At 38.1% G+C, this 12,300-nt stretch overlaps 1 pseudogene; it reads right to left on the bottom strand.

Annotated features, from left to right (window-relative positions):
* Positions 1-933: 933 nt before the first annotated feature.
* On the bottom strand, positions 934-2,838 carry LOC131808395 (transcription elongation factor A protein-like 8; annotated as a pseudogene).
* Positions 2,839-12,300: the final 9,462 nt, after the last annotated feature.

Raw genomic sequence — 12,300 nt, 5'->3', positions numbered from 1 at the left:
ACTGGACTGGAAATAACCACGGCTTTACTCTCATGCTGAAAGTCTTGATGAGAATGTCTAGAAGGCTGAGACCTCTTTCTCTCCCCACATGTGTTCAATCCAAGAGGTTAGCTGTATCTCTTTACCTAGTGGCACAGAGTCCCATGATGGCAAAAGCAGATGATGCCAAACTGCCTAAGACTCAAGCCCAGGACACTGTCGTTTCTACCATATTCTGCTGTTCAAAGTAAGTTAGAATCAATCCAGGCTCAAAAGAAGGAGGACATGACTGTTTAGAGACCAGAGAAATTATGGGTAACCATCTTTACAGGGAAACAACCACATCTACCCACTGAAATTATTTGATATTTTTTAAAACCTGTGATAATTGCCAGTTTTACTCTCCTGGCTAAGAGATCTAGAATTTGAAGCTTGTACTTTTTTTTATACTTATCCTATGAAAAATTCAGGTGCCCCCATTACCCTTATAAGCTGGTTGCAAATTATTCAACTATTAATTATAAAACTTTAATTCTTTGTGTGTGACATGACATATATTCATGAAAAAAAATATATAAGCAAAAAGAAAAAAGCTCACAAAATATCAAAGAAATAAGCAGTTAAGCTTTTGATAGACGTATGTATGCATACACACATGTACGCATACATACAATTTGAGATTTAATCCTACGTATGTGAGCTGATACTAAATATACTGCTTTGTAACCTGTTATGTCTTACTTTACAGTATAGAATGAATATATTTTCATGCATATATGTAAAACTTTCCAATTAAACAGACCTGCATAAGGGGTCAAATACAGAATCCAGGGAGATGCTAGTAACAAGGAAATGATCTAAAACAAAATTCCACCAGATGATTAAAAGTCAAACAAAGGTCAAAGATACATCAGAAAATACTAATAGAAAGAAAGGAGGGAAAGGATTTCAATATCAGACAAAAAATAAAAAATGTCTAAAACATACAGGATCAGGGCAGCTGCATGGATGTCTTTCCTCCCAAATGCATCATCACAAACTTCTTCCTTATTCTCATCTCTTTCCCAAGCTTTTTTTTGACTTAGCTACTCCTTTTACCATTTCTTCAGGGACCAAATGCCTCCCAGGAGTTCTTCCTTAAACCCCTGATGAGGTGGGGTCAGCCCTCCTCCTCTAAGGTTTCCTTCTGTTTCCTGGCTTACACCTTCAGAAGGTTAAGGACTTCTTCTGCCTCTTGTGGTACATCTTCTGAAGAGGGTCTGCCTCCACCTCTGGCATGTTCTGTGGTTTCCCCTCATTTTCTTTACAAGACTTTTTGCTTGTTGAGTACTTTTCTGTTATTTCTTTTGAATAAATTAATCCTGAAATGATCAGGGCACTTTTCTCCCCCTCCGGCAATATAGAGCTGCTATAAGGAAAGAGGGCCTGGACTAAAAGCTAGTTGATATATTTATTTTTTTTTATTTTATTTATTTATTTGAGACAGAGAGAATGAGAGAGAGAGAGAGAGAGCATGAGAAGGGGGAGGGTCAGAGGGAGAAGCAGACTCTCCACCGAGCAGGGAGCCGGATGTGGGACTCGATCCCAGGACTTCAGGATCATGACCTGAGCCGAAGGCAGTTGCTTAACCAACTGAGCCACCCAGGGACCCCTAGCTGATAAATTTCTTAAGTCTTTTTTTTTTTTTTTAAGATTTATATTGGACAGACAGAGATCGCAAGTAGGCAGAGAGGCAGGCAGAGAGAGAGAGGGAGAGAAGCAGGCTTCCTTCTAAGCAGGGAGCCTGATGTGGGGCTCAATCCCAGGACCGCGGTATCATGACCAGAGCTGAAGGTAGAGGCTTTAACCCACTGAGCCACCCAGGTGACCCTTAAGTCATTTTTAACCTATAGGTTACTCCTCCATATTAGTTTTCCTTTTGAAATGTTTTTAAAAATTTATTTAAGAAATCAGTTTTTTCCCGGGGCACATAGGTGGCTCAGTCAGTTAGGCATTGGATTTTGGCTCAGGTCATGATCCCAGGGTCCTGGGACTATGTCCCATATCAGCCTACCTGCTCACTGGAGAGTCTGCTTCTCCCTCTGCTCCTCCTCCTACTCGTGTTCTCTTTCTCTTTCAAAAAAAAAAAAAATCTTAAAAAGTAAAATAAAGAAAGAAAAAAAGAAAGAAAGAAAGAAAGAAAGGAGGAAAGAAAGAAATCAGTTGTTCTCTAGAGTTTCCCAGAGTCTAGATTTTGTTGATTGCTTCTCCCTAGGTTCTTTAATATGTTCCTCTATTCCTTTTATTCTCTGAAAATTGGTTATTAAATCCAGATGCTTGATCAGATACTGGTTTAATTTTCTTTTCTCTTTTTCCAAGATAAAACTGTGTACCTCCATTAGGAGGCATAAAACCTGATCATCTTTTTCATTGTGACATTATCAGATACACATGATCATTACTCAGATCAAGGGTCTGCAAACTACAAACTATGGACAAAATCCAACCAGTGTACCCTGCTTTTATACATAAAGTTTTACTGAAACACAATCACGTCCAGTAGTTTACATAGTGTCAATGGCTGTTTCCACACTCTACTGCAGACTTGAATAGCTGCAATAGAGACTATAGGGCCCACAAAGCCTAAAGTATTTGCTACCTGGTCTTTTACAGAAAAAGTTTGAGGACTCATCCATTTTGTAAAAATTATGATTTTCTAATCTAATCATTTTTATTAACATTCTTATAAAGAAAAACTTCTTATCATTACCTGGTTATCGTTAGGAACAGCAGGATACATGCTAGACTCTTTCTCTCTACTTACCAGTTTTTAATATAAGGTAGCTTCCCAGTAATCTCCAAAGACAACCAGTAAGGCATTGAGGGTATTGTGTGTGTGTGTGTGTGTGTGCGCGCGTGTGCTCGCACATACCAAGTATCATTATGAACCCATAGATTTAAACATATTTCCCTGTCTTTAAATCAACTGCATTCAATCTTTATTAGTGCTTAAAATTGTTCCATCTTTTCTAAGTAGTTTATTTAAATTATGTCCTGAGTCTTTTTAAAAATAATCCACATATTATTGAGAGTTTTCTTACTATCTGGTCTAACAAGAAATTCCTGGCTAATCCTATACATTTCTTTCCCCATGCATGGAATTATCTATTTCCCTAAGGAAATGTCATCCTTTGGTAAGAAATTGTATTTAGTGAACAGACTGCAGATGCATGGGGTACACATCGATACTGGGGTAACTATTATTTCCAAATCTTTTTTGAAAATATGTCTTCTTTTTAAAGAAAGAATATTACAGTTTTACACTGATTCCTCTGATTCAAATTCAGGACTATGGGATTTTCACTTTATCTCATTGATCTCATCATTATTTCTTTAAATAAACTACTATGAAAATGTCAACTTAAAACAAACCAAAATTAAAACTCATTTGAATTATCCCATATACACACAACAGCAGGATAGCAATATCAGCACTATCACCATTAATATGGTTACCAAAAAGTTTAAGATTTTTTTTTGTGTAGTTATTTTTTCTATTGGAGTATACTCCCCTGGGGTTATCAAATGAAATCACTGTTAGAAAGTTGAGCTTATGTTTTTGATGAAAAAGGATATTTTGACATGATCATTTCAAAACAACTGAAATTACTGAAGCATTGTTTTTATTTCCAAGTAATATTTGCAACAGAAACCAGGATCCCCACCCAATCTTCGAACCACACCCCCAGACAGGATTATAGATGGGGTGAGGCTCAGAAATGAGGTGTGTCCATTGCATACATTACAAAACAACAAAAACAAAACTATTTCTTAAGAGGAAATATCATGTTCTTTCATTTTATTTTTTAAAGTATAAATTCCTTAGAAGGAGTCATAATCCAAACTATTACTAGTAATTTACCCTTTCAGATTAATGGGCTTTGCTAGGAAGAAGGGAAGAAGGTTGAAGTCACTAACCAAAGGAAGGGGTGTCAAAGAAGAATGAGGAGGAAGAGAGAAAAGTGTGAAGATCCTTATACTGCAGCTCAAAAATATTTCTTTCAGTGCTGAATCATTGTGCTGTACACTTGAAAGTAACATTACACTGTATGTTAACTAACTGGAATTTAAATAAAAACTTTAACAAAAAAAAAGGTTTCCTTCATCTTATTTTTCCTAAGAGTCACCCCTTAGAAGGCAACAAGATAGAGAAGTAGGAGCATTTCATGAAAGTCAGCATTCTTAAGCTTCCTTTAAATAACCAAATTGCTTTCAAGAGGAAAGGTTTCTTTCTTCATAGGTATATTTCTGTTTCCTTCTCTTCTCCACACTCTGTCACCAACTAGACCCCAAAACCTGCCCACCTGCTTATACTCACCAACTTTGTCCTACATTTTTCCTTAAGCTCTTCTTTCCAGTTTACCTCTTAACTCAGGAAGATGGAAAGTAAAACCACCACTCTAGCAATAGCGACTGCCCTCACAAGACCTCCAGCCAGCCCAGAGCACTGAAATCAGTTGGAGTTTAACCTCTGACTCATGCTTGCAGATAGACCATGGAATGGCCTCTAGAATGACCAACAACTACTTTTACTTCATTATAATACTAAAATCTAAGCCCAAGGAGGAGTACAAGCCTCATTCATATAACACAGAATGTGTGTACGGGCATGTTTCCTTAAGGCACCTGTGCAACCTTAAGTCTGCCTCTACATCCATTGACAAGGTTTCCCTATCCAAATATTCATTTAAAAAGAACCCATCTGCCCTTGCTCAGGGATTCACAGTTTTGGGGAGTCATTTCCCTGGATCTCCTGATTTGCTCCAAAAAAAAATTTTTCTTTGTGTGACAATACAACCTGGTACAGTGTCTGACTCACCAAAAAGTGAGCTTATATTCATTTGATTATACCTTCCCCACCTCCCTCTTTTCCCCACTATGCCTTGGACCAGGGACTGTCAAACAATAATCAATAGCCAAACCCAAGTGTCACCATCTTTTGTAGATTAAAGTTTCATTAGAACATAGCCAGGCCCATTTGTTTATATGTTGTCTATGGAGGTTTTCACACTCTAATGGCAGAAACAAATAGCTAAGAAAAAGACTGTATAGAAAACTAAAGTATTTATTATTTGGTTCTTTACAGGAAAAGTTTGCCAATATATGCTCTAAACTATGGGCTGACATTAACTTCAACCTTTTGGAATATGGCTCAGCCTTTCTGAGCTTGAAAGATCACTAAGTATTACATTAAACTTGTAAGTGAAAATAAGCTTACTACCTAAACAGGACAGAATACAGATTCTAGAAAATGAACTAAACTCAGATTCAAGAGCAGTGCTTGCTGAGAGTGATCTGAAGTCACAGATTCAGCCTGCAATTTTTTGAGAATTCTGAAATGAGCTACAAATTTTGATTTTAGGCACAATACAACCAGAAATACTAATATTACAAATAAGGATAATAAGGACTACTATCCTTGCATACTTTTATGTGCTAGGCACCATGCTATGTACTTTACAGGTCATGTATTACCTTCTTTAATTCTTATAGCAACCATAGGAGGTGGGCACTATGATTGCCCATATGTTATAACTGAGAAAGCAGACTTAGAAAGAATAAGAAACTTGCCAGGGTCACACAGTTGGAAAGCAATGGAACTGAAATGCAAACCCAAGTCTTCTCAGTTGACGCCCATGCTTTTAAACAATTAAGCAATGCTACCCTTGCCATAGTCTCAAGTCTGGAATTTTAAATTCTCCTGAGAAAGGGCTGACTTTTCTTGCTTGGGGCTCAGAATGCCTAGAAACGGTTTTGAACAATATGGGAAGGTGAGCAATCTGGCACCAAAGCTAAGAAGTTATTTTATTAAAGAGATTTCCAGTTAAATATGGCATCTTGACCACAAGCATTTAACCTTTCTTCTTCCTGAGTCCCCATTAAAATAATGATTAAGGAATAAAAACAACATAAGTCCTCAGGACAAGAAAGATGGAGAGGAGATACTAGCAGATGAGAAATTTAATATATTTTTAGAAAGAAAACATATCAAGGAGAAGTGGTGACCAATCTAGCTGAGTGGGAAATGTCCTTGTAAAGGGAGCTACGACAATAGGAAGAGAGTGATGAATCCTTAAGAGGCCCATGAACTAACAGGGCTGGGTATTGTATAAGACCGAGGTAAAGCTCAAGTCTAAATAGAGATTTCAACAATGAATCATGGAACACTACATCAAAAACTAAAGATGTGCCATATGGTGACTAACATGATATAAAATAAAATAAATAAACAAAAGAGATTTCAGGGATGGGGAAGGGTAAAAAATATGCATATAAATTAGTTGCCTATCTAAATCTCTTGCCTCACACCTCATAATCCCCAGGCAAAAAGACTGTGTGTCTTTCTTTCTTTTTTTTTTTTTTTTAAAGATTTTATTTATTTATTTATTTATTTGACAGAGATCACAAGTAAGCAGAGAGAGAGGCGGAAGCAAGCTCCCCAGAGAGCCCGACTCAGGACTCGATCCCAGGACCCCGAGATCATGACCCGAGCTGAGGGCAGAGACCTAACCCACAGAGCCACCCAGGCACCTGACAATGTTCCTTCTAAAAGGAATACACTAGAGAGATTCCAGCCCTAGTAAAGGGGTAGGTAGAATGAGGAAGTAAAAACTGGAGGATTAAGTTTTGTAAGCCTGTTAACTAGCCTACTTTACTTGTCCTGTCTCAAGAACACCTACAGCAAACAAAATATATGCCCCACTCTCAGAGCTATTGCTGTAAGATTCTTTGCTGGAGATGGGGAATAGTTCCAGACATCCACAGGCTAATATGTGGGCCTTCTCCAAAGAAAATGCTACTTATACAATGACATTACAGTGAAGCTCACCTCTTAACAGGCTCACAAAGCTTTCAACCCCATTCCTAAATGAGAATGGACATTCAGAGATTACCAGATTTGAGGAAAATCTCCATAATAAAAGAGACCAACCAACAGAGTGAAAGAGACCTGGATGAAACATAGATAATACAGGAATAAAACAAAGTTTCACAAACTATAATTAATATCCTCAGGGAAATAAGAATACATCACACATCCATAAAACAGCAATTGGATGCTACAGAGGAGGAACAATTAGAGAAAAACAAGAGTTCTTAGAAACTAAAATTATGATAAACCCATTTTTAAAAAATATTTTATTTATTTGACAGAGAGAGTAAAACAGAGGGAGAAGCAAGCAGAGGGAGTGGGAGAAGCAGGCTCCCTACTGAGTAAGGACCCTAATGTGGGGCTTGATCCCTGAACCCTGGGATCATAATCTGAGCTGAAGGCAGACACTTAACCAACTGAGCCACCCAGGAGCCAAGATAAACCCACTTTTCAAAAAATCAAGACAAAATTTAAAAGATAAAATCATGCAAACCTAAAAAAAAAAAAAAAAAAAAAAAGAGAGAGAGAGAAAAGAGTAATAGCAAATAGGAAAGAAATAAAGAGACATGTATGATAAACATGGCTAATCCAATATTTAATTTATAAATGTTCCATAAAAAGAAAACCAAAAAATGGTGCAATGGAAATGATCAAATATAAGACACAAGAAAACTTCTCTAAACTAAAATTTTGAATCTTCTGATGGCCCCATGTTCTTAGAACCATAGGCGAACATGGAATACCGAGAAAAAAACATCATTTTTAAAAGATCCATATCAAAGCACACCATCATGCAATTTCAGAATAAGAGTGAAAGCGACTGCAATCCGAAGATCTAGGTCACATGCAAAATCTAAGTCACATGAATCAGAATAATGTGAGACTTCTCAACAGCAATAAAATGTTAGATGACAAGGAATAATTCCTTTAAAATTTTTAATGAGGGGACACCTGTGTGGCTCAGCTGGTTGGGTATCTGACTTTATGTCTTGATTTAGGCTTGGATTGTGATCTCGGGGTCGTGAGATAGAGCCCTGTATCACGGCTCCATGCTCAGCAAGGAGTCTGCTTAAGATTCTTTCCCTCTCCCTCTGCCCCTCCCCCTGCTCATACACTTTTTAAAAATAAATAAATAAATCTTTAAAAAAATTCTTAGTGAAAAGTGATTACCAACCCAAAATTCTTTGCACAGCAAAACTAAAAATTAGTTCAAGGTAAGAGCAGGGAAGACTGCTATGAAAGACTCAGCTATAACTTCTTGCATCTTTTAATTCCCCTATATACTTTCTTAGGAAACTACTGAAATAGTACCCGACTGACAAAAAGGAATAAACAAAGAAGGAAAAACATTTAAGCAGAGAAGGGCAAAAGAAAGTCTCCATTGTGGCAGCTGTGCAGAAGGTCTTCAATTCAAATTTAAGCATTTGGGGAACACAAATAATTGTATATAAAAGACCAACAGGGAAAAATTAACAGAAGATTCAGAGGTAATTTTAAATGCTTTTCAAATATTTTTATTTGATATATTTAGAAAATATATTTCCAAATATTTTTAGCTCTCTTCCTTTCAGAACCATAGTAGAATTGTTCTTCAAGGGCATCTTGTGGTTAGTGGAGCCATGTGAGTAGTTCTGGCCAACAAACTAAGCAAAAGTGATGCGCATCACAACTGGGCCAGAGCATTTAAATGCTGGTTTGTCGCCCTTCAGAGTACTTTTCTTTCTGAAATGAAGACGGACTAGGTTCAAGACAGTAGCTGCCCCAAAAGGCAAGGACTCTTAGGGACTCTAATGAGTAAAGTCCCTCCCCCACCCCCTTTGTCAACCCATAGCTGATACAACATGAGCAAGAAATAAATCTCTGTTGTTTTGGGCCAACAGTATCTTGGTGGTGTTATCCAACAAAACGTAACCCCTTCTGACAAGTATACAGAAATCCATATGTTTGTAAAAACAGGGCAATTATTAGAATCAGAGTATACTACTAATTCTATACTGATAATATTTATATCATTGTGATAATGTAAAGTCTATTAATTCAGTTAGAATTTTTGATATGACCATACTGAATGGCTGGAAGAAGAGGAAGGGTGTTAGTTTAAGAAAGTTCAATCAGGGCGCCTGGGTGGCTCAGTGGGTTAGGCCGCTGCCTTCGGCTCAGGTCATGATCTCAGGGTCCTGGGATCGAGTCCCGCATCGGGCTCTCTGCTCGGCAGGGAGCCTGCTTCCTTCTCTCTCTCTGCCTGCCTCTCAGTGTACTTGTGGTTTCTCTCTGTCAAATGAATAAATAAAATCTTTAAAAAAAAAAAAAAAAAAAAAAAAGAAAGTTCAATCATTACCATAAAAAGAGCAAACATATAATGTCTAAATGTGGCAAATGAAAAAATAGTAAAAAAAAAAATTATTTTAGCGATATGTAGACAAACACCAGAAGAAACAGTTTAGAGTATAGAGATTTCTCTAGGGGAACAGAAGTGAGAATGGGAACAACAGACTGCTCTTTCTCTTACATGTTAAGTAGGACCATTTGATTTTTAACTATATGCATATATCCCTAAGGTTAAAATTAATTTTAATAGTGAGCTTTAAAAGTTTTTTAAAGTTTAGCATTAGATTAACACCCCCACCCCATATTTCACTGAATTCCTGCCACAAAGGCAAAGTTGTATAAATCTTTTCCTATCGTACCTCCTGAGCCTCCTCCTGGACTTCCCTGGTGTTCCCAAGGCCCAGGAAAGTGAGGGGGCGGGGGTGAAGCTGTAAGGTAAGCCTGAACAAAGATGTCTGGATTTCCCTAGGAAGGAAACAGTGTCATCAAGTCTGACTCACCTAAAAAGAACAAACCCCTTGTAGAGCCACCTGGGACAGATGCTGAGGAGAAGCTGGAAGAAGTCACACACTTTTCTGAATGAGTTATAATGCCTGGTGACACATTAAGCACTGGTCTTCTAAAATTAACTCCTGGTCTGAGAGTTCCATTTTTGTTCACAGTTTACCCGTAAGTAATTATAAGGTCAGTCAAGACAGAGATTCAAAAAGACCTATCCTTTCAGTAGGCCTCATCTCCAGTGAGATAAAACTCCAAGGTCCAACAGTTCAAAGTAGCCTGCAAGGTTGCAAGACCTTCTATCCCTCCCAAGCTGCTCCCTGGGCTGGACTGAGTCTCCGGAAAAGAAGAGTGTTCACCCATGTGAGTGAAAATGTCAAGGCTCAACAAGCCATTCAAATAAATGGCTGGAAGCATTCCAAGAATTATAGATTGTCAGGATGGATGTTATTATTTCTACAGTAATGACTAAAAAAGAAAGAACAGCCTTGCTACAGACTAAGAACTGTTCTATGCACTTTATGCATAATCTCATGTCGTTGGTATTATTATGATTATCATTTTACAGATAAGGAAACTGAGGCACAAAGAGGTTAAATACCTTGTTCAAGGTTCCAAACTAGTAAGTTACACAGATGTAATTCAAATCTAACTACATCACAGCACTTGGGGTCTGAAATGAATCACTGGTAATATTTGGAGGAAGAATGATTTTCCAAAATTCTGTATCAAAGCTCGGCACCAAAGAGACTGGGGGCTGCTTTTCAAAGATGCTATTGCTACTCACAATTCCACAAAGCGTGGAAGTATGTGAAACAATCATTCCCCCAACTGCATAGGTCTACTATTTATATGAAGCTATTTAACTTAATTACAAATAATTTAGGCTACAGATGGGAGCAAAGCAACATTAAGGATCTTGATTTTGAAACTGTTCTAAAATAGCTTTTAAAATCTAGGAGGCAAATTGTCTTTCCAAATGGAAATGAACGTGTGACACAGTGAAGTCTTAAAGTTATTAGCATTTTTTTCCCAAGCGCCCATCTATTTTCTTTGTCATTTACAGGACGTACCATCTTTAATTTCAGTTCCGTGATCAAAGAGCTGCAACTCAAGAAGCTCACTTTTAAAAACAATGGCTACATTTGGCAAGGGGTATAGCAGCAATATGATGGCTGCTTCTCACCTATAAGGGGAGACAAGACTGTCTTCATGATTTCAGGCAGAGACCCCAGCCCAATCTCTAAAGGAAGAGTGTGGAAGTCAGTCTCTCCCTCTCGGCCTCTCAGTCTCTCTCTACCTCTCTCTACCTCTCTCTCTCTCTCACACACAACACACACACACACACACACACACACCCCTGTGTGCAGTGAAAGAGAAGCTCAGCCTCGCCCATCCCATTCCTCCGTACCTGTGAGGGCTCCACTGCTGAATGCAGTGCCAGGAAACATGTTTTTAGGAATTCAAAGTATCACATTTCATAATTTGATTTAAATCAATTATCCCATCCCTCCCTGGAACAGGCACAAGCTCCAAAAATACAAAATGTAAATGGAACCAGCTGCGGCAAAAACCTTTTGCCAGGATGGATTTCAGTCAATGTAATCAGCCTCCTTTTCGAAGTACATTACTGTTGAGACCCAGAGATTTGGTGAAACACTTCCAGTGTCCTCGGAGGGACCAGGAAGGTAACCAATTATGGGAGGGGAGAAATAGAAGGAGCTAATCTTCTCCATCCTTGCTACCTTTGCCCCAAACTCTTATGAAGAATTAATTCACTCCTCTGGGGGATGCTAGGAAACTGAGGTCGTTACTGGCAGCCTTCAAACACTATCCTTAATTTATGGATATTTACTAAATCACATAATCATCCTAAGTTATCCCATTACAGGGCTCAGCAGAGATGAGGTCTGCAGTCCTGGGTGTGAAGATCAATTGTGAGAGGTTCTGCGAATGTGTGTGAGTGTTTATTAAAGAGGGCATGAGTGTACAATTATTTAGGCTCCCAACATGCTGCCCAACAAATGGATCCCATGCGTAGGGCTTGGCATCCTTCCATTGAAATCCTTCCCCTTAATTGATTTAAAATGATAATTCAATTAAAATAATTATTCTAATCAAACTTCATATCTTTTTGGCAGGTTCTATGGGGGCCTCTGCCCACAATGTTATTTTAGTATTTTCATTATTTGTTTTCTCACTGGGCTGACTTTGGCTCTCTTAATCTTTGGAAAATTTTACATCATTGGATAGTCACTGCACCTTTCTGGAGCTTTCCACTCAAACCACAGCGAAGGAGGGAAGGAAATATCCTAGGAAGATGATGTGACCTTGAATTTTGAATAAGTGTGACCCAAGAAACAACTGAGAATGATGTATGGACACCTCACCCACCTGTTCACCTAAAATGCAGACTTTAGAATGCCTGGCCAGCTTGTGAAAGCAGTAAAGGGAGGACGAGTGGTAGTTCCATCTCTCTTATTCTTGTCTTTTTTTTTTTTTTTTCATTGCCTTGTTAGTCTTTCCGTGGCTGCTGCCATCTTGAAATGTGTAATATGATTCGGGAATTCTTCTAGTTTTTGAAA

The sequence above is a fragment of the Mustela lutreola genome, chromosome 9 (genome assembly GCF_030435805.1).
Source record: "Mustela lutreola isolate mMusLut2 chromosome 9, mMusLut2.pri, whole genome shotgun sequence".
NCBI classification, from domain to species: domain Eukaryota; kingdom Metazoa; phylum Chordata; class Mammalia; order Carnivora; family Mustelidae; genus Mustela; species Mustela lutreola.
Note: the sequence above shows the minus strand (reverse complement) of the source record. Positions and strands in the feature narration are given on the sequence as shown.